Source organism: Lontra canadensis, unplaced genomic scaffold, assembly GCF_010015895.1.
Source record: "Lontra canadensis isolate GAN:19392208 unplaced genomic scaffold, GSC_riverotter_1.0 scaffold3, whole genome shotgun sequence".
Taxonomy (NCBI): domain Eukaryota; kingdom Metazoa; phylum Chordata; class Mammalia; order Carnivora; family Mustelidae; genus Lontra; species Lontra canadensis.
In genome coordinates this window covers 19,221,760-19,244,969 of record NW_022630997.1, presented here as the reverse complement: position 1 = coordinate 19,244,969, position 23,210 = coordinate 19,221,760, and the positions used below count along the sequence as shown (strand labels likewise).

The 23,210-nt window shown below is 40.7% G+C and overlaps 1 protein-coding gene and 1 long non-coding RNA gene across 2 annotated transcripts in view; one reads left to right on the top strand and one right to left on the bottom strand.

The window, feature by feature from the left end:
- The window catches only part of HPSE2 (heparanase 2 (inactive)), a 655,107-nt gene that overhangs the window by 117,903 nt on the left and 513,994 nt on the right, over positions 1-23,210 (bottom strand). The window lies entirely within an intron of this gene.
- On the top strand, positions 5,431-21,727 carry LOC116882325. Its single transcript, XR_004385631.1, has 3 exons — positions 5,431-5,490; positions 21,344-21,579; positions 21,689-21,727. It is a non-coding gene; the product is annotated as an uncharacterized LOC116882325 (long non-coding RNA).

Below are 23,210 nucleotides of genomic sequence, written 5' to 3'. Positions count from 1 at the left end.
GACCTGCATAGGGATGAGTAATAGAAGGTTCCTGTGTTACAAAGGAGAGTATAAAAAAGAAAGTCACAAAATATTGTGGTTGTAAAATGAGAAAGACAAAGACAGAAAACAGAATTTAAATATTCTATAAGAATACAAATTCTTTTAGAGGTTTCTAATAATTTAATGACCCAATCACTTAAGAGAACCATTGCAGTTTGGTCTGTTGCTACCAGATGGAGGTAGTGTGACAATGCCTTGACCAGAATGCCTTAAGTCACATGGTTTGCTCTGAATCTTGGGTTGCTCCATGGAAAGTTATCATCAGCAAGAAAGGTGCCAAATTATACCACAAGCACTTCTTTGTTTTAAAAAGTTGTTCTGAAGTAGTTTCTTTGAAAGAGAATGATTGCCTGATGTTTATTTGATGCAGAATGTTTTATATTATAGGTACATTTTTGGTAAGTGACAATTTGTTAATGATTAAATAAGGAGGCAGAGGCAGCCTCCATCCTGGGAAAAGGACATACCTTTGCCTTTGGCTTTCTTTCTCTTCCTCTCCCTTCACCCTAAGGCCAGCTCAGTGACATAGCATGTAGTGGTATCATTATTAACCCAAGATGTTTGAGGGCCTCAATTCTCTTTCCTACCTTCCCAGTCTCAAAGATTCTCCCTCTTTTCTGTACAAATCAAAAGTAAAAGAGAGCAGTGTGTTCCCAGGAACATAAGAATCTCTTTTTGGGCTTTGCTTTCTGCAGAAGAATGTTTGACTGTCACCACAACTTTTTTTTTTTTTTTTGGTCTTTCACAGAAATGATTTAATTTACAGACTTGGGAATGAGTATAATTTCATATATAAGTTCTCACCTATTTTTCTTACTATTATTTTACTTGAAATAACTGGAGATAAAGGATTGGAAAAAGTTAGAAATTTTCCAAAAAATACATTTCTTTCTTTTTTTAAAATAAGATTTTATTTATTTATTTGAGAGAGTGGGTGTGGGGATGGGGGAGGGGCAGAGGAAGAGGGAGATGCAGACTCCCCACCGAGCTGAGAGCCAGACCTGGGGATCCATCCCAGGATCCTGAGATCATGACTTGAGCTGAAGGCAGACACTTAACCAACTGAGCCACCCAGGCAATCCTAAAAATACATTTCTCAAAGGAGACAGGCACATCTCAATATAGGGGTGTATTTTTCAAACTAAAAACAGCCTCATTCTTTTCTCACTTTGCTTCTGAGAAACTTGTGATGAGGCTCATTTGCTTAAAAGACCTCTGTAGAAGAAGAAAAAAACTTTCCCTCTATCCTCTTAGGTTCTGTTTCTGAGGTCTGTGAAATTAGGCTGATAAGAGACAGATTACCATAAAAATTTTATTTGCTGTTAATATTTTGATTTTTACATGCATAGAGATATTCATAGAAAAGAAGAAAAGACCCAAAGAAGCAGTGAGATTCAGAGGTTACTTGCCATTTTAACAAAGGGTGATAGATTTGTGAAGTGGCAAGACTAAGGAAAAGGATATTGGGCTTCTAGGAGTGGTAAACGGTGGGGAGGTAAATCTGTAGGGGAAACTATTATATCTAATAGAAGGTAAGGGTTATTTTAGTAAGGTTTGTTTGTGCCAACCTGTCTTGGTGCTGACTTTCTGTCTCCAGTGATGATCATAGTTTTTCATCCTCCTGGTATGGAAGCGGGGAGGGGAATCCTTCAAAAAGAGAAATTTATGTCCTGCTTTTAGGTCAATGTGGGAGGCGGACAATTCTTTCTGTGGTTTACTGCCTCTTAACTGCCTTCAGCCTCAAACAAGTGGCATACTTTGGGGTGGCATATTTTGATTCCCTTAATCCTCATTTCTTACCTACTTACATAGAAAAAGCTTTTCTAATTTTTAATTAACTTTATGGCAGCTTTCTTCAAAAGAAGAGAGTTCACCATAGATAACAAAAAAGGCAATGGATGCTGTTTATTATCAGTCACATCTCTGTTATGGAATCGTGAGGTAGAGGATTTGTGTATAATAACATTGCCAGCTCCATGCCTCAATATCCATCATGCACACCTTAGCTGCTCACACTGGTCCTTGTTTCCAAATGCATCATATTTGGATATGCTTCTCATCTTAGGAGTCATGTGCTCTCTTTGGAGTGTTCCTTTCCCTTCACCACCAGCAGCTCTGTCTCATGGTCACACATGTCTAGTGTAATCCTTGTCAGTAAGGTGTGGTTCTGGAGTCCCAATGTCATTTGGGCAGGCCACTGTCACATATTCATCATCCATCTCTACCAGTATGTTCCCAGTACTTAAAAAAGACTACTTCCTTTTTAACTTAAATAATTATATACATTGGAAACTTTATATCAAACTATGTAAATTTTTAAAAAAGCATCATTTTCTAGAGTGAGGAAGTAACCATAAAAATAAGTACTATGAAAAAATACATTATTAAATTCTAGCTAGAAAACTACCAAAAGCACTGAGCCTGAGGCTCTTTGTAAAATAGGAGATCAGCAAGATTTAAGAAGGGTGTGGACATATTCCATCAAACTGAAATTTTCTCTTAGACTTTAACAGAACAGTGACATGAGAATAATTCCCCCACTGCGTGATTCAGTGTTATGTAATGTTATACCATGTTTTTTTCCTAATTATCTTCCAGAACACCTAGATTCCTCTCCCTTACCTGCTGCCTGCCCTACACTTTGGAATATACTGGTACAGAACAGCGGTAGGCTTTGGAGCCAGACTATGTTGGGCTCCAATCAGAGCTGTGCTATTTATAAGTTTGGCTTTGGACAAGTCATTTGATCTCTGTAAGCTGCACTTTCTATTCCTTCTTAAGAAAAGATCTATCTCAGTGGATGTTATAGACTGAATGTTTCCATCCCTCCTCAAAATTCATGTGTTGAATCCTCATCCCCAAAGGGGATAGTATTTGGAGGTGGGCCTTCGGGAGATGATTTGGTCATAAGCGTGGAGCCCTTCTGAATGGGATTAGTGCCCTTTGAAAAGAGACCTCAGAGAGATCCCTCACACCTTCCTCTATGGGAAGACACAAAGAAAAGGCAGCCATCTATGAACCATGAAGTAGGTCTCACCAAATCTGATACCAAATCTGCTAGTACCTTAAACTGGGTCTTTTAGCCTCCAGAAGTGTGAGAAATTAATGTATGTTGTTTATAAGCTAGCTAGTCTACGGTACTTTTGTTCTAGTACCTGAAGGATGAAGATGGTAGGAGACTGAAGATTTGAAATACTTTATATAGAGAGTGACTAGCACATGATAGGGCTCTGTGAACCACAGCTTATATTAATGTTATTTTTATCATCATTATCATCCTTCCAGGTATAAACCAAATGTCATTCCCTCTGCAGATATGCCACTTTCTTCCTTGAAATTTCAAAACTCTGAACATACTCATAGGATAATTTGTTTTGTATCTGTCTCACTTGTTGCTTGGTGAGTTCTTCAAAGGCAGAGCCTCTTCTCAAGCCAGCCAAGCTGACATGGATTAAAAACCTGCTATGTTCAAAGTCTCTTGAACCATATAATTATTTCAGAACAAATTTGCAAATTTGGTTATTGAGAAACAGAATCCTCAAGATGGGTTATGGCCACATCATTAGAATAGTTGCTCAGAGAACAGCCTTTCACATGCTAAATAGAGTACCAGGTATATTTTTCCACTTTGTAAATTAAGAGACATTTAAGGCCAGAGAATTTTCCACTATGGCCTTAGCATGTCCTTGTCTCCCACAGCTGTTCTTCTCTACTCTTAAGAAAATCAAATTGCCCAAACAATGGCTGCTAACTCACATGTACAATTCCTCCCTCTTCTGAGAACTGTCTTGATCCAGCTATTCCCGAAACCAGTTGAACTTCAGCTAACCTCTTCTGCTAAAAGCCCTATTAAAATCTTCTGTCCTGCTTCCCCCAAGTTAGAACACTCCTTCAGAACCTTTTCTTGCCTGGTGTTTTTGAATAAAGCCTAATGCTAACAGGCTCTGGTTGATTTTCTTCACTACAGAAGGCAGTAGAGTATAACGAGAATGATTATTTTAAAATCTTAAACCAATGTATTTAAATTTTTTTATTATAAAATATTTCACTGAAACAGAAGAATACACGAAATAACCAATTTAGTTTTATTCTCTGTAACCAATTTTAGCTTTCATTCTCTGTAAATTTTGTTGCCCTTCAGCTCCTTTTATATTGAATCAAGAACATTCAAGCTTCTTTAGAAAGTCAGAAACCACTTAGACTAGAAGGGTCAGCGCTCAGTTTTGAGTTTCAATAGCCTAAAAAACATTAGTGAGGCAGTCTTGGAAAACAGATTTTGTTAAGTAGCTCACTCCACTCCTTCAAATTCTTAAAACTTTTCTTATCTAGCAAAGCTCAGCGAGGTGAACATAAAGTTCCACTAGAGGCCTTACTGTAGAGAAGATTGAGGATATGACAGAGAAGGTTCTGAGGGAATGAGACCAGGGTTAGGAAGTTGCCTGGATCACAGAAAAGAGACCCAGTTCATCCATCTAGTTCTCAGGCCGGGAAGAAGGGGGGACTAAAAGAAGAGCATACATGTGTTCCACTTCCATATGGAACTCCGGGGTGGGGGGAACCTCACATACCAATACAGATGGCAGTTACCCTGACACAGAAATGGTGGCTTGGTGTGATTCTGCAAAGGGAGAGCCTGAGTCAATGTCACCTATCTGCCATGGCCTCCACTTGGCTATAGGAGATCCATGAATTTCCAAGGGTTCTGTAACACCGCACAGAACTGCTGAGGGGACTGGTGTTCTGGAATAATCTTGGTGATAGTACATCCCAGAGTATGGGAAGCTTAGCATGGAGCAATGGTAATGCCAATGCTCAACAGTTGCTGCCGATATGAAGCCAAGAAGACCTGGCAGTGGCCACTACACCTCAGTAAATACCAGGAGTGTGTTGAGTAATTAAGGGGTGACGACTGAGTGAAGGTCACTGAGTAACCCAATGACAGCACAGGACCCATGCAGCCCCTCCTCATTACTAGCATATAATGTCAGCACCCCATTGTACCCATAGGAGGAAGAAAAGAAGGAGAATGAGATCAAAACTCTGAAAAGTCTGTGAAATTAACAAGAAAAGAAGACTGAGCTAACTTTAACCAGCAAGTTGATTTCTGTTGTTGTTCTGTTACTCCCAAACATGGTTACATGTTCTGTTACTCCAAAACAGGGGAATTGGTTAGTGAAATAAATTTTTTTTTTTTAAACTATCTGCGTTTTAGAGTATACATTCAAGCCCTCCAGTTAAAATAGCATAGTGGTTAAGACAAGTGATCTGGGGTCAGGTTTGGGCTTCAAATCCTGGCTCACTTTTAGCAGGAGTTGAAATTCTTTTCTTTTTGGTTTTCAGCCAGGGGTGCAGCTCTGTGCCTTACCAGAAATCTAGGCTTTATTGGAGAATCTACACTCTCTTAATGTGACTGCCTCTCAGACATCAGAAGACAACCTCACATCACCTGTGAGTCTGCTATTCTTTCTCCTACTCTCCCAGAACTTCCCCCCCATGCTCATATCATCTGATTCACAGTCCCTTGCACTGCTCTCCGTTGAAGTGTTTTCCCTTTGCACCACACTCATTCCACACTGGTGCACATCACTGTTTCACATGACTTCTCTTTCATCCTCAGTTTTGATTGGAATGGTTCTTTTCATTCCCTTGAAATCCTCATCTTTGACTCAAACCCCTTATAGAATGACTGCAGAATTTAGTTGGCCTGTCAAGAGAAGGAGTTCTGGCAGTTGTGACTCAACTACCCAGATGCTCACCATTTTCCCTTGTCTTCATTAAGTTGGTTGATTTAAACAAAGAGATGAACTGAATTAGGAGGTCAGCTGTGGGGTCCAAGTGCCCTAGTCAATACTTCTCTACAAAGCAATGGTAGAAAAATAGGAGAGGAAGGCCAGGGTCTGCATGTCCCAACACCAAACCCTACATCCTTTCCCTTTTCTCCTAATCAAAAAAGATGACTTTCCATTCTCTTCATTCCCTGATAAGAAGGAAGAAGCCACCATGCTGTTAATGGGACGCTCTCATTATACTTCCAGGTGTCACATCATTTAAATAGTACACAATTTAAATATCATTCCCCCACTTTTTTTTTTCACTTTTGGAATTCTCTTTGCAATTAATTGGAATCTGTACCTCAGGATTAGATATTCCCAGAATTAGATGCCAATTTCATTCTGATATAGCTTTTCCTTGACCATGGGACATGGTATTTATGATAAAGAAGTTTCTAAAATCAGTTCAGGGCAGTGGTTAGAGAGTGTCCTGGAACCCGAATGCCTGCATTTGAATTCCAGCTCCTCCACTAACTAACCAGTGGGCAAGTCACTTAATCCCTCTACAACTCTATCTATCTTCAAAACGGGGGTAATAATAAAGTCACCTCATAGTCCTATTGTGAGCATTAAATGAGTTAATAAAGTGCTTAGACCATCTACTCAATCAAATCAAGGACCAAATCAACAAAGACTTTCAACAAGCTATAGTCATCTTTTCTTTAAAGTTATACCAATAAGCTATTAAGTTATTTAGATACAGGAAGAATACTGCATTAAGAGTCAGAAGAACCAGACTTGAGTCCCTGACACTGCCTCTGGCTAGCAAATTTATTTGCCGTTTCTGTGCTTCTATTTCTTCATCTGTAAACGTGAGATAGTAATATTACCTGGTAGTGACTGAGAAGATTATAGGACAATTTATAAGGAGCAGCATATGAACAGCAAAGCATTGTACAAATGCAAAAGACTGTTATCATTATTAATTGTTATCATTTTTCTCACATTTCATTATACATCCAGAGACTTCTGTAAGATATCCTGCCACCTAGAAAGCAATAGATTACTTTCTTCAACTCTCTTTTCTAGACTCAAAGGAAACTTATTTGCATTTCCTTGGTATTAGAGCATTTGGTATTTACTTCAGTGTATTTGTAAAACACCGCATGGCCCAACTGCCAAGGTCAGAAGTTGCCTATAATGTCTACTTTAGTTTGGTCTATTCAAATGTCTGAGCTCTTCAAGAAGTATGTTAAAATGGCAAAGGAGAATAAAACACTTCTAGGAAGGTCTCCTGTGGCTTCAAAGACTGTGTCCTTTCCTAGGGAAGGAACTTGAGCTTCAATATCTTTTGCTTTGGACCTCAGACTCCATCTTACCTCTGGACTCTGCTCAAAGACCACAGTCTTGACCTTTGTCATTTATTTCCTTGAACTATCTGCAAAAGTCATTCTAAAATGACTTTGGGCCAAACCTTTTTTCCACCAGTAAATCTTGATATAACCAAAAGCAAAGGTTTTGTTTATGCTGTCTGGGCAATGAGTAATATCTCATATTCCATAGTCAAGGACTATTGCATCCTCAAGAATAAGAATGACCTGCTTTATATCACATGAGCCATGCCAACTAGAAATCACCCTGAAAGTCTTACAGTCTTCATAACTTTATTGGGTTCTCACTCAAACAAAAATCTCTCTGTTTCTGATTATATTGCCCCAGATGTACCTGGAGCATAATTTCAAGCTGAATCTCATTTTCTTATTTCCTGTCCGTATTTCTAACTTCCCCAGACCCCCCTGGACAATTTATCTATCCCACTAATATTTGCAGTTAAAGAAGTATAGACTTGTTCTTTTTTTGTCTTTGGGCTCAGGAAATATCTCCAATCATTTTTCAATCATTTGTGGTCCACAGAGAGCCAAAACATGACTTTTCTGGGGAAATTTAATCCACATGTTTATGATTAATTTATATGTAAGTCATTAAATCGGTGTTTTTAAGACATTTCATTTGGCAAGCTACCTCTCTTTCACCCTTCAAATCCCCTCTCAAATCTTATTTGAGTTGGTATGGAACCACCACAACCAGATGCTTCTCAGAGTTGGAAAAACCCTAAATATATCTGAGATGCCATTCTGTTCCTATTGTAGTTGATACACGGCTGCCTGAATGGTTGGTGATTTACAGTGTAGAGAATGATTAAAGAATTTATAATCAGTGTCTCTTTAGGCAGGAGCTGTAATTGTGCCTCAATGGGGCATGGCTTCTAATTGCTTATTCACCCCAAATCAAGCTCATTTCAATGTAATTCAGCAAATTTAATAATCTTTCCTTAGGTACCTATTATGTGCCAGGCACAATAAGTCATAATATTCCTTGCCTTCAGTTTTCTCATTGTCTAAAAGGAGAGACTGACCTGTATATTTGTAACTATGATGGACAGCATTGTATAGTGAAGACCAAGTGTAACATATAATCAAAGTGCTACAAGAGAATGAAAGTAAGAGATTCTTACTGGAGACATTGGAGAAGGTGGCAATGAACATGGGCTTTGAAGCAAAGTGTTGGGTATGTTGATGGTAATAATGAGTAGGGGTGATTCTAGTAGAAGACATGCCATTTGGGAGTACCTGGTTAGAAACAGGATGAGGAAAGTAGGGCAAGTCCAAATTATGGGAAGCTTTGAATGTCATGCTTAGGAATTCAGGGCAGTATGTAGCCAATAAGGATTCAACAAAGGTTTTTGGAGAAGGGAGATGACATGACCATGATTCTACTGATACTGTGGAAGACATAATGGAAGTGGGAGAAACTACAAGCAAGAGAAACATGAGGAGGCTACTGTGATGGTCCAGATGAGCTAAAGAGGTGCCAAATGATAGAGACCAACGACAGCAGATGGCTTAGCTTTGAGACACACCGCTGAGACAGATTCCAAAGGGCTTAGAGATGAACAAAATATCAAAATTAGGGGGGCTGTCAGTGATCTCCTGGTAAATTACCAAAACTCTTTGGACCCTTGTTTCCTCAACAGTAGATTAAAGATAGTCTTCCCATTTGTTTTAAGGATTAAAAAACATGGTATGAAATGATCTATTTCTGGGCATATAACAGGCTCTTGCTTCATGGTAGCTCAGAAGATGAAAATAATAATGAAGTGTATGAACTAGGACTTCTAGAACAATTCAACACCCATGCTACTGGGTCTCTGAACCTTTTATGGAATCTATTCAGAGGTCTTTCACATATATGCTCTCTATAAACATCTAGTTATTGGCTCATTTTAAAGGCAACCAGTCATTACTGAGATGTGTGGTAGTTAAAGCAATCATTAGCAAAAAGGCCGTGTTTCCTAAAGGGAAGCTGAACTGCTAAGTAATAATCAGAAACACCTTTAAGACCAGCTGTGGGTAATTAGCACATTTAGACCAGTGATTCCCTATCCTGGTTTGAGACAACCCAATTCAGCATTCAGCAGAATTTTCAGCAGAAAATATTTGAATGTCTATTAGGTACTGACAGTGGATTGGTTGCTAGAGGAGGTAGAAGATCAGTGTACCAAGTTCCTACTTTCAAAGAACTTATATTTTAGAAAGGGAAATATGACAAGTTTGCAAAAGACTAAGTATTTATAGATAACAGCATGCCTACTAAATACATAATGGGATACAGATAAAATGTTAATGAGGTTTAAGAGCAGGAGAGAAAACATTCACTTAGAAGAGTTAAAGAAAAGTGCCAAAAGGAGTTTGATCTGTGAGACAGACCTTGAATGATAGCTGGGCTTTTTGCTGGATGGAGATATTGAGGAAAGCAACTATGGGCTACAGAAGAACACCAATCATGCACTCACACATGCAGTCCCACTTTTATTCAACAAAACTTTATTGAGTGTCTACTACATTTGAGGAAGACAGGGATTACTAAACTAAAGTTTGTGCACCCAACATTTCACACTCTCTTTCAACTCAAATGTTTCTCTCCTTCATGGGAGAGGAGAAGAAAGAGAGATGAACAGGTGAATTATAATACAATATGGTCATTATTTTATAAAGGTCCTGCTGATGATAACTTTAATCAAATGCTATATATATTAGGATCTTCTAGAGAAACAGAACCCATAATCAATAGAGTGTCTATGTGTGTCTGTCTATCTAAGAGTTTGATTTTTAAGTAATTGGGTCACATGACCATGGAAACTGACAAGCCCAAAGTCTATAGGGTAGGCCAGTAGGCTGAAGACCCATGGAAGAGTTATATTGCAATTAGAGTCTAAAGTCAGTCTGCTGGCAGAATTATTTCTTGCTCAGAGGAAGTCAGTTTTGTTTCTATTAAAGCCTTCAACTGATTGCACAAGGTCCACCCACATTATGGAAGATAATCTGTTTCATTCCAAGCCTACTGATATAAATGTTATCTCATCCAAAAAGTATCTTTACTGAAATATCTAGAATAATGTTTGACCAAATATGGGCTAGCCAACTTGATATATAATATTAATCGTCACACTCTGTTAAACAAATGGAAGAAATTTGGTCCCAGCCTCTGTCAGTCAGATTAATCAGAGTGGCTGACAGAGTGGCACACTCAAGTGTAAATGTGAGTTCAACCAAGAACATTTAAAGCCAAGGGGGTGGATTATTGGGAGAGGCAATTGGCCACCAGCCCCAATTGTTGCTGCATGTTCTTGGTGAGGGTGCTATACAGCAAGGCTTATCTATCTTCTGATAAAGAGCATCTTATGTAGCTCCTCACACAGGTGATGAAGTGGGTCAAAGTGACCACAGACGAAAAGCCCCCTCCCCTAAAAATGGCAAAGAATTTAAATAGACACTTCTTCCAAGAAGATTCATAAATGGTCAAGAGGCAAATGAAAAGATGCTCAGCATTATTAGTCATTAAAGAAATGCAAAATCAAAACCACTTCACATCCACTAGGATTTTTCTAAGTCACCATTCTTTAATCAAAAGACAGACAATAGTAAGTCCTGGTGAGGAGATGGAGAACCTAGAGCCATCATACATTGCTGGTGGGAATACAAAATGGTGAAATCACTTTGGAAAAGAGTTTGGCAACTCCTCAAAAAGTTAAATGCATGACTCAGAAGATCCATTCCATGGTGTACACCCAAGGAGAATGCAAACATATGCCACGTATGCACTAATGTTTTCTAGTGGCATTTTTCATCACATCCAGAAAGCAGGAACAGCTCTACTGTCTATCAACTGATAAATAGAGCAATACATTGTGGTGTATCCACACAGTACAATACTATTCAGCAACAGAAGGGAATGAAGTAGTGACACATGCTACAACAAGGATGAACCTTGACAACATAATGGTAAGTGGAAGAAGCCAGTCACAAAAGGCCATCTATTGGGTGATTTCATTTACATGAAATATCTAGAACAGGCAAATCTAGGAAGATAGAAAGTAGCTTGGTGGTTGCGAGGGGCTGGGGGGAAAGGAGAATGAGGAGTAACTACTAATAGGCATGGGGGTCTCCTTTTTGGGTGATATTCAAAAACAGATTGTGATATGGTGGCACAGCTCCATGAATATACTGAAAACAATTGAACTGTACACTTTTAAAGAGTATTTAATGGTAGGTGAGTTTATCTCAATAAAGCTGTTATTTTTGAAAACGCTAAATTAATGTAAATGCAATGCCTTGCTTACTGGTGGGGAGTTGCTCTCTCCCTCAAGGCCCCCATCCTTCATGTCCCCTCTATCCTACCTTTAGCTGTTTTAAGAAGAAAAATGACTAGAGGTGGGACTGAGGTCTCCCTGTCTCCATGGGGACCAAAAGCCATATGCATACATTCAAGTATGTGAGAAACTTCAGGGAGGAAGGAACTCAAACTCTTACGGCTCTGTTAGATACAAGTTCCCAAGTCACTATCTTATCCATTTCGTTGGGGAGGAGAGCTCTTGAATTCAACTTATAAGGTTTGGGCAAGGTTTCCAGTAGGGAAAATAAATCTAAAGTGACCTTGTGGGTGAGACCCATGGGACCAATTCAATGTCCTGTTGTTGTGGCTTCCAACATACATTCTCTACTAAATGTATATTGGCATTGATGCTTTACATGCTTGTTCTGTGAATGCTCATAATGTCCAGAGGGGATTGTTCTGATTGAGGAGAGTCACATGTAGAGAAGTAGTGGGACATGTAATAGGAATATTCACATGGAATAGGCCACGTAAATCACTCCCCAAACTACCTCCCAATTCCATCTTGAGTGGTCCCAAGAGGAGAAAGGAAATCACAACCTTGATTAAGGTCTAAAAGGCAGCGTGGATAGTAAGAGATGCAATATCTCAATACTACTGCCCTGTCTGTCCAGGGGAATGGGAACTGGAGACTTACGATTAATAATCTAACGATTATTACCAACTGAATTCAGATGTTACTTCTATAGCCCCCGCTGTTCCAGTTATGGTTATAACTGGTTATAACTGAATTTGTGGCACAGATTGATGGCACTTGGCACACTCTCTTGGACACTGCCAACACCTTCTTTCCCATTCCGTTTGGCCTCAAGGCCAAGGGTCTGGATCAGTTTGTATTCATGGCAAAGCCTTGTTTGCAGTACTTTCCAGGAAGATTAATGAAGGGACATTACTGATCTTTTGTCTTTCAGAGCCATCCTAGGACCTTCCTTAAGGATGCAAATGCCCTGGTGTGGCTCTCCCAAACAATTTACTTGACTTCTGGATCTGCAATTATCTATCATCAGAGGGCTAATCATCACAGGATGGTCCAGTTCCTGCACTGCTTATGGTTCTAGGGTTTTAAAGGTTTTAGTGGTCCCACTATCAAGGAGGTAGACGTATGCACGTATAATAATGGCGCAAAGTGAAAACTACCTTAAGAGAAGTAGACCCTCTATATTGCTCTTTTAATACATTCAATATAGGCAGTGAAACTAACCTACTGCTGCATGAAATTGAAAACTTGTTCTTTTCTTTTTATTCACTGTTCAGTAAAAATGTAAATCTGTAAGAGTTAGCCACTGTTAAATCCCAGGTTTTATCTCCTGGATCATTTAATTTTACCTCGAAGCCAGCTTTTCTGTTTCCTCATGGCCACAACCTGAATTCTTGACTTGACAAAGCTGTGGCGGAACCGCAAGAAAGAAACAAGTAGTAATGAAGAATCCAGAACTCAGAACCACTGGCTCTACCTTGCTATGCTCCCTTGAGCAAGCTCCTGGGCCTCTTTTGACCTCAGTTTTCTTCTCTGCCAAACAGGTTTGGTATATCTGTCCTACCTGTCTTATCAAGAAATTGGAAAGGCCAGATGATTTAAGGGATGGACATAAGCTATGGAAACTTATAGCAGGACATAAAGAAGAAAGTCAAAGAAGCCAAAGAAGAAAACTATTATTGGATAGTTATATGGAGTATGAAATGATATTTGAAGGATTTTGGATTCTAAAACAGTCTCTATGTGCCAACTAATATTATCGTAACTGAAATATTTTCTGTCACTTATAATTTGTAAGTAGTACCTACTTTTGGGGATGGCTGTTTCCCACATGTTCCCATCTTTCCCAAGATATTAGAATTTCATCCAATTCCAAGGAATAATTTTCATGTATTTAGAATAGATAACAGTGGTCACATTATTATGTACTTATTAAGTGTCAGGCACTGTCTTAAGTCCGTGAGGCACAGATTATTAGCATCACTATCATACAGATGATGGAAGATGATGAATCTGCCAAATGTGATGCAGCAAGTAGGCAGGAGATTGGAATTCACACCCACATCTATCTGACTCCAGAGCCTGATCTCTTAAGCACCAAGCTCTACTCCTCCCAGTGTGCACACAACACTTGATGGTAAAAACTCACCCTCCCTGTTGCCATTACTGAGCAGTGCACTGCAACCCCTAGAATCCCAGTCACTGAGCATCTTTAGAGTGCAGGAAGGATTGCCTGGGAGAAAAGCTATGGGTGATATAAAGATAGGAAGGTGGTTTCTGTTTTTAAGGAGCTTACAGTCAAAGAGAGGAGGTTAGATGCAACCAAACAACTCTGATAACAAAAGAAAGTGTAAGCTGCTATAATAGGGCTACAAGAGTCTTAAGAAAAGAGGGATTCCTCCCTGAATGATTTAAAAGTGAAATACTGTTATTTAATTATTTTTGTGTTTTGTTCTGCTATTTAATTTAATTTAATTTAATATTTTTAAGAGTAATTAATTAATTAATGAGCAAAAGAAAGAGAGTACAGGGATGGGTGAGCAGAGGGAGAGAGAGTCTCAAGCAGACTCCACATTGAGCACAGACCCCAATGCACTGGACTAGATCCTACCACCCAAGATCGTGACCTGAGCTGAAACCAAGAGTCAGACACTTAACTGACTGTGCCACCCAGGCACCCCTTTATTCTTATTTTAAGGTTTTATTAATACAAGTTCAGCTGGGAGGTCTGTCTGAAGATACTGTTATGGAAGTTTTAAAGATGAATCAGAAAACATCAGAGCTAAAGGGGAACTTGATGATCGCATTCAACACCCTCATTTGACCTAGAGCACTCAGTACCCCAGGGTGAATGAGTTGGTGGCAGAACCTGATATCAGATCTAGAAATCCTGCTCTTCCTTCTATCTTAAGGCACGCCTTCCTCTCCTTCCTTTCTATGGTCCCAGGACCACAGGGCAAGGAGCTTTCTTAGGAGCATGTATTCTTTGGGTAATTATTATCACAAATGTCCACTTGGGACATGTTGCATAGGTCTTCCCCAATTCTCCTTTCCAACTCCTTCCCTCCAGCCAGTAGGAATCTCTCTACTCAGAGATCTCGCTCTGGAGATAGATACTGAGTGAACAAGACAGACCTTCACATCACTACCTACTAGCTAGAGTCTCCCAGGCTCTCTGTGTTGTCACTCCAGATTGTAAAGACAGAGAGAGAACACAACTTTATTCTTCATGTCTCAGAACAACTAAAATGGTGCGTTGTTTTCATATATGTCACAACACCCTAACGTGAGAACATTAAAAAATTATCACTGGCATTTTTAAACATACACAAAAATAGAATAGTATGACGAATTCCCATATGTTCACTGCAAGCTTCCACAAGTGTCATCATTCTGCCATTCCTGTCCAAAGCCTGAAGAGGTGACTGAAGGTGCCCATGGAGATGGCCAGCTCAGTGGCAGGGAGACACAGTAGGCATTAGTGTCAGCTGAGGACTCTAGACAGAGGGGCAGGCGGTGGGATATACTACCATTATTCTCACAAAGAGACAGGGCAAAACGGTTTGCCAAGTGTAGAGTAGGGATCAGGTAGGTGCAGGAAGAGCCTGAGATAAGCTGAATCAGGCAGTTCACTGGCTGCCTGTGGGTAGACCAGGCCTCAGAGTGGTCTTAGAGGCACTGCAGGACCTCTGATGTGCAGCTGGGCCTCTCCCTGTAGCAGCTTTTGCAGATGCTACTCCTCCCTCTGAGAGAATGTGGCCCTCTCCCACCAGCTCCTCTGGTGGCTGCCTCTTCCTCAAAGACTGCCTTGACCACACTTTCTAAAGCACTATCCTTTCCTTATTATTTTTCAATTTATCAGGCTGCTTGCTTCCTACACACCATTCTGAATTTTGTAATTAATTATTTGTTGGTTTACTTGTTTATTTTTAGTTTTCAATACTAGGCTCCAATGAGGGAGGGGTCTTGTCTTTCTCCTTCACCTCTATTTCCTCACAAACTAGAACAGTATCTGGCAAATAACAGTCAATAAATATTTGTCAAATGAATTAATGATAGACCATATTAAAATTTTGTTAATATCTTGATTGGTGAAGCAAAGGTTGAGCACAAAAGAATAGAGAAAAGGGGAAAGGTAATTTCTGATTTAATCAGGGTAAATGGAAACTTCTAGCCCAGTGGTGCTCAAATCTGGCTGCACATTGAAATTACCTGGGGAACTTTAAAAAGCACCAACACTTGGCATTCTCTATAGACCAGCTGACTCAGAATTCCCAGAGGTGGTACCTATGCACAGGCATTTTTAAAAAGGCCCCTAGGTGACTGTAATGTGCATAGGCTTGAGAATCATGTTCTAATGAAGAAAGGCTATAAGGATTTTGACATTAAGATGAGAGCAGTGAGTTCTGGAGTAGAAGAGAGGTCTGCTCAAGTTCGATTTAGAGTGAGTCAAAATGATGTGTTCTAGTCAATCCTTTCAGTGCTTAAAACCAAATCAGAGGAGTGCCTGCGTGGCTCACTCAGTTGAGTGTCAGACTCTTGTTTTCGGCTCAGGTCATGATCTCGGGTTCATGGGATCAAGCCCTGCGTCAGGTTCTGCACAGAGCACAGAGTCTGCTTGAGATTCTCTCCCTCTTCCTCTACCCTTCCTGCGGCTCATGTGTACCCTCTCTCTCTAAAATAAATAAGTGAAAAATCTTTTTAAAAACCCCACCAAATCAGAGATGAAATAAACAGAGATGGATATTAGTTGAAAGTAAGCTACCTAATGATGGATAGTTTTTAAAAATTTATAAATAGTGTAGTGTATTTAAGTAAGAATTAAAAACAAAATTGGGGTGCCTGGATGGCTTATTCAATAAGCGTCTGCCTTTGGCTCAGGTCATGATCCCAGGGTCCTGGGATCGAACCCCACATTGGGCTCCCTGCTTAGTGGGAAGCCTGCTTCTCCTTCTCCCTCTCCCACTTCCCCTGCTTATGTTCCCTTTCTCACTGTGTCTTCTATCAAATAAATTTTTAAAGTCTTAAAAAAAAAGAGTTAAAAACAATATTTATGTGTATATGTTCTATTTCTATTTTAAAAGACTTCTGTTTTTATTTACACAAGCAACAACAAAATATAACTGAGTTTGAGAGAACATCATGTATTATCTTTGGCTCTCAGGTCACTTCTATCAGAGTCCTACTCGTTGGTTCCTAAATGTCATAGTCAGAGTACATTGTGCTTAGAATAAATGCTTAAGAAATAACTTTAAATTTGTCATATTGTGGCACTCACCAGAGATCTTTCCAACCCACCAAAGCACATTGTTTCTTCTTTCCTCTCTTTTCTCTTCCTCTCTCCCTCCCTTCCTCTCTTTCCTTGTCAGATTATTTTTAGATAATGTTCTTTCTAATGTTTTAGGCGAACTGATGGGGTTAGGTGAGGTGCAGCTTTTCTCATTTCCAGAGCTTGCCTTGCTCCTCCATCATGTGAAGGTTGCTTCGAGGATGGCACCCTGCTCCTGAGCTCAAAGGCTGTGGGGCTGTAATTGCTTCTTCTCCCTAATTTATTTAGGTTGCTGCACGCCTTGCCGTCACTGCAATCCCTCAGTACTGCAATCTGGGAACAATATAAATGGTTGATGGCAGAGAGAGATTTTCAATTATTGCTTCTCAGTGATTCACATAATGTGCTGTCATTAGCACTTCCATGTGACATATCATGGTTTCCAGGGCTTATTGGGCCATTTATAAATACCAGATGAAGGTGTTAGAGCTGGTATTGCTGTGTGGTTATTGCCTTAATTGCCTTCACCGGGAAAGGTGGCAGCATCTTCTCAGGAGGAAAATAAATTGTAATTTTTAGTTTGGCTTTAACCATTTGCAGTCAGTTCCTCTCAAGGGCAAGAATCACAGCTTTCCTTTTTCCTTTTTTTTTTCTTCTAGTTGTCTAGTAATTTCATTTTTGCAAAAAATACCCACTCTTCATACTCTAGTTACCACTACCTGAGTTGATTTCCAGATTATCTATACAAATATTCAAATGTATTTTTCCCCACAGTTAAGTTCACATTATTAATGATAATTATTACTGAGACTTACCACATTTTACACTTACAAAGTGACTTTATAAATAATAATGGCAGCTAATATTTATTGAGCATTTACTATGTGGTAAAAGACACACAGGCATTGGCTTGTTCAATCCTTTCCAACAACACTGTGAGCTAGACACTATTGCTGCCTCCATTTTATGAGGGGAATTTGATATTTACTGAGGTTTAGAAAGCCGGCGAACGGGAGATCTGGGTTTGAAATGCAGGTCAGTGTAATTCCAAAGCCAATAGTTTTAAGCTCTCCCTTTAAGCACTCCCCACCCTGAACCCCAGCATAGTCAGCCCCCCCCTTTCCCAAGCAGGAAATGAAGACTCCAGCAACAGGAGCCACTGCAGGGCTGCACACGGTGCCTGTGTCTTCCCACTTGAGCGGCAGAGCTCCTTCCCATCCCCTAGGCAGCCCCCATTGGGGTGAGCCCTTATAAGGGCTGAGGTGTGCCACTGATGTCACATGAGCACCACTCAGGTTGATAAATAAACAAAGGATGAGGACCGATAGTTAAAAATCAAAGGGACTTCGATTTAAAGCATTAGAGACAAAAGAGCTGCCTGCCTGGTCTGCTGGTGCAGGCACAAGCTCTGAGCTGGGTTTAGAGGCACAGAAGAGGAAAGAAGCAAGTCATGTCCACTGGGCACGCAGCCCAGGAGCTAGGGCCACTGACATGAGCCGGCCTGGGTCCTAGTGATTGATTGTGCAGCGTGGATGGCCTTCCCTCAGCAGCCACAGGGCCTCACAAAGAAAGGCTGCTCATGGAGAAGTCTTTGTCAGGGCCTCTAATGAGAGGATTGGGTTTCACACCACAGCTACCCCGAAACAGGTACGCTCTGCTTCTTCCATCTTCCTGATGGCTCCCACGGGAACGACAAGAAAAAGAAAGGAAGGTACACCAAGAAACAGGTCACAGGCTGGTTTGGCTAGGCTTTGTGCCTCCCCCGCCTCACCACCTCCAGATGAATAGCTTTGAATTCTTTAATTTTCACACACCCTGTGTGGCCACCGGACAGCAACGGGAAAAGCTTCCCTAAGAAATTTTTCATGATCCATCCACCGTGACTCTCTGGAAAATGAATGCCCCTGTCCCTTTGCGTGTGCTATTGCCTTTGCTCAGAAGATCCTCCCCAGACCCCAAGTTCTTCTTCCTATGGCTAACTTGTCCTTCTTCAAGATCCAGCTCAGGCACTGTCTCCTCCAAAAAGCCTTCCTCGATGTCCCATACCTGCCCTCCACCCAGGCTGGCTTCTGTTCCTCCTCTGTCTTGCTAAGGTACTTCTGCCTCAGTCCCTGCTGACTCCTCTGTCTCCCGTCAACACTGTAAGCTCCTTCAGGGCAGGGACCGTGTCCCCAGGGCGCAGCACAGTATCTAGCATACAGAATAAGTGTAAGAAGTGTTTCTGAATGAATGAATCATGAACGATAAATGAAGTAGGCTGGGATAATATTTGCTTAACTATTTAAAGCATTTGATTTTTTCAAAACAGTCTATTTTTCTTTTAAAAACAACCTTTATTTTTTTTCAGATAAAAAAGCAGTAATGCTGACTGCAGCAACTTTACATACAAAAAAAAAAAATTCACAAAGAAGAAAATTAAAACTGTAATTCCACTGCCCAAAGAAAACCACCTTTATCATTTAGATGTATGAAGAGATTCCAGTAATTTTCTCTGTGTATGAATATATATGAAATTGGAATCCTATTGTCCTCCCTAATTTTCTTAAGGATTGTAACAGTATCTTTTGGAGGCAGATAGAAAAGATGTTTTTATTGACATTTAAGATGAGAAAAAGGGTAGCAAAAATGCATATCTTGTATCAAAGACACATATTAATGGCAGAGTTAGGAATAGCAGCCCTGAATCTTGTCCTAGTCCCAGGCTCCTGCTGCTCCCCCATGAGGCCTCCTGCATAAGCGGTATTGTTCTTACAAGAAGAAATTGTGCATTAACCAAACATCAGTGGAACAAGGGTTTGTAACTGGACATTCTTCTTCAAGAAAGGGACAGATTTAAGCTGATCCTGCATCTGCATCGCAGCTGTGTGGTGCATAAGAGTGATGTCTAACATTTCTAAGCACTTGGGATCTCTTTCCTGGGACAGGCTAACCAGCAGAGTTAGGCAGGCACCATTAAGATTCAGTTTCCTTCCAGTAGCCACATGACATCTGAACAGTGATGGCTTGGCTGAGAGCACATTGCTGTGGGAACCACAGCCATTGTTTTGATCTCACCATAAACTATCGGGTAGTACACCAGTCCATGACCACTGACAATATTCCACAACAATGTACATAGTAAGTGCTCAATAAATGTGCATTCGGCTGAACTGAATGTTTATTACTATTCAGCAGTGACCGTTGGCAAAAACGAAGGTGACAGCAAATATAAATCTCGCCACCACGATACCCAGTATAGAAAATGCAGTCCAGTGTGAACTAGCCTTCTGTTTTATTCTAAATAGAGAACTAAACTGTGATCCCCCGAACAGAAACACATGCTAGACTGTGAGCTCTGCAGATGAGGGAACCACAGCTTATTTATCTGTGTGTCCCCAGAATACCTAGCACAGAGCCAGACACATTTGAAGTGTCAGTGTCTTTTGAATTGAATTATATCTGCTTGGCTGGCGTGGGAGTTAAAAAGATGTTGACTAGTAATTCACCATTCCTTTCCCTGGAAGCGCTGTAAATCAAACTTTTAAAAAAAGCAGCAAGCTAAATTCCAAAACTCTCTCTTAGGAGAAATGCCCACGGCTGGTGGGGTCTGGACTATGTCCACCAAATGTGCAGATCTCTTTTGCACAAACATCACTTACTCCCGAGGGAGCCCCTGACTGGCTGACTGGCTGTGGAGACTCACACATTCCCTCTTTCCCAGTGGCAGGAGGGTCAGGGGGAAGGGGTGGGAGTCGATGATGAAGCACTGCTGAACTAAATGTTCTCCTCTTCCCAGGAGAGGGAAAATCTCCAACAGTAGGAGTGTTGGCACTTTTCTAGAAGAACAACCATAAAGAACCTGGGATGTAGTTGGAAATGATCTTTTCTGAAGACAAGTTTCTTTTTTAAAGGGCCACCCTCATCTTCCCTCTTACCTTAGACTAAAAGGGTGCTATTGGAATGACTTTGCCAGGACTGCTAGAATCCCACAAGCTGGGATCAAAGTCGACTTGGCAGGTGAAGGGGTCCTATGGGATAAGCACTGGGGAGCCATTAGGCCATTATCCTCACTTTTTCTAAGTTTATTGAAGAGAAGTGACAAAAACAAAAACAAAACAGTGTTTGCTAATAAGATCCGTTCCTTAAATACTGAGTTTGAAGAAACTGAAATAGAAATTACTGATTTTTCTGGGAGACAATCAAAGCACAACTCACCAATCCCCTAAGCTCTTAACAAACTCTCTTGGAGATTTCATCACCATGTAAAATCCACAGGTTTTTATTGGCAACGTCTAGTTATGAACTGCACAACCCTCTGAGGTGGTGCCAGTACAACTCCCAGGTCTGCCTCCATTACCCATTCCAAGGGCCTGCTGGCAAAGTCTGTTTGGCCGGTGCCCTGGCCTAGCCTCCTACATTCTTTCTGGGGGAGACTTAGGACACACTCTCCCAGCTGTCAAGTGCTCTACTTATAAGGTGCAGAATTTATTAGTGCAAAGAAAGATAAAAAGAAAGCCTGCTACCTTATGTGCTTTTATGTTCAGCTTCTTTACTACAATTTGGTGTTTCCAGAAATACAGCTGCCCAGCTTACTGGAGCCTCTGTGCTGAATCAGTGGGACTTGTTTTAGCTTTTCATGGACCTGAGTGAGCTCTGCAGCCACCACCTATAACTGAGGTCTCTTGTGCCATGCTTTGAAAGGAAGTTACCCACAGCAACTCTCATTTGAGGAGAATAAAGCCATGAGGACTTGCATTTTTAACCTACACATGGCCAGCAAAGGCACACAGAGTTGACATGGAACCCAGGTTTGTCCATCTCTGGAAATCCAGCCTGTCTGGTCACCCAAAGACCATCTTTTTCTAGCCTAGGACTTTCTTCTCTCCCATTCCTAAACATGACTGTTTCCATCTCCAGAACCAACTGAGGCAAATATTGGCCTCAGAACACAGGACAGATACCAAAGAGTACCACAAGGAAAAGAAATGAAAATGAAATTTAGAACTGCAAAACTCTGAGAGTCCCCGTTCCCAATACTTGTAGGACCTTGGATAAGCCACTTAATATCTTCATAGAACCCTAGTTTCTCTTCAGCAAAGTGAGTATAAATAGTTTTTCTCACCAGCCTGTCTTCAAAGCAATTCTAACAAAGTGCAATTATCTTGCTTATATGTTTATTTCTTTTTCATTGCTCACTGTGCTTCTAGCTTATAAGCTCCAAGAGTTCAGGGATCTTGTCTTTTGGGTTCATCAAAGAGGACCATTGCTAGGAATAATGATCAGCATGTTGTATAAGATCAAGAGGAGCGAATGAGATTTGAGTGAGGGAGGGAATGAGGCAAGAAGGAAGGACAGAGAAAAGGGAGGACAGAATGGATGGAGCTTTACTGAGGTACCATATAAGAAAGTGGTCTGAAAATTATTAAGTATCACCCACATTATTAAAATAATGATAACTAATAGTTGATGCATGAATTATACCAGGGTGATATTTTAAAAATAAAAGCTAGATCATATTATTTCCCTGCTTAAAACCCTCCAGTGGCTTTTCATACTACATACAATAAAGTCAAACTCTTGTTAGCTTACAAAACCTTATGGGATCTGACCCCTTGCGGCCTCATGTCCAACCAGTCTCCCCCTTCTCTGCCAGGCCCCCATCACTCGGCATCCTTGCATCTCCTCAAACAGGAAAAGTCCATTCTTGCTTTGGAACTTTGTGTTAGCCCCTTCCCCTGCCTGAGAATTCCGCATGGCTAGTTCCTTCTTGTCACTGGGCTCGTGGCTTAAATGTCACCTTCTCAGAGAAGTCGTCCTATACACTCACTCCAAAGCAGCCCTCACTGACTCCTTTTTATAGTACTCTACTATCTGTTTATTCATTTTTTTATTACTAGTCTCCTCCTCAGTGCCCAATGGTCAGTAAACATTTATTTTTGTGTAGCACTATATTTGTTTAATGCTGACTCTTCATAGAGACTTTACTAATTATGGGCCCAGCACGCTTCCACTGCGCAACTCTGCTAGGCACAAGACTTTACTAATTATTATTTTGTTTTATCTCCACGGGATTATAAGCTCAGACCAACAAACAAAAAACCATACGGTTGCAACCTGAAAGTTCCCTCCCAACCGTATATTAGCCACCACAGCGCCCCCCCACCCCACTCCCCAACACACACACTTGAGGTAGCCGGGCCCTGTGACTAAAAGCAACTGTGCCAGTCAGTTCTAATATTTGTGACTTACCTGGAGTCACATATGACCAGTGATACAATAATTACTTCATCCTCTAATCTATAGTGATTCTTTTGAAACACGGAAATGGTACCATCGGGTGCCAAACTATTGTCTGTTCTGGGCTTGGAAGCCTCTTGTCTCAGGCAGGGGTGAAAATGAGGGAATGCAGGGCCAAAATAGGCAGAGGGAAGTAAACGGC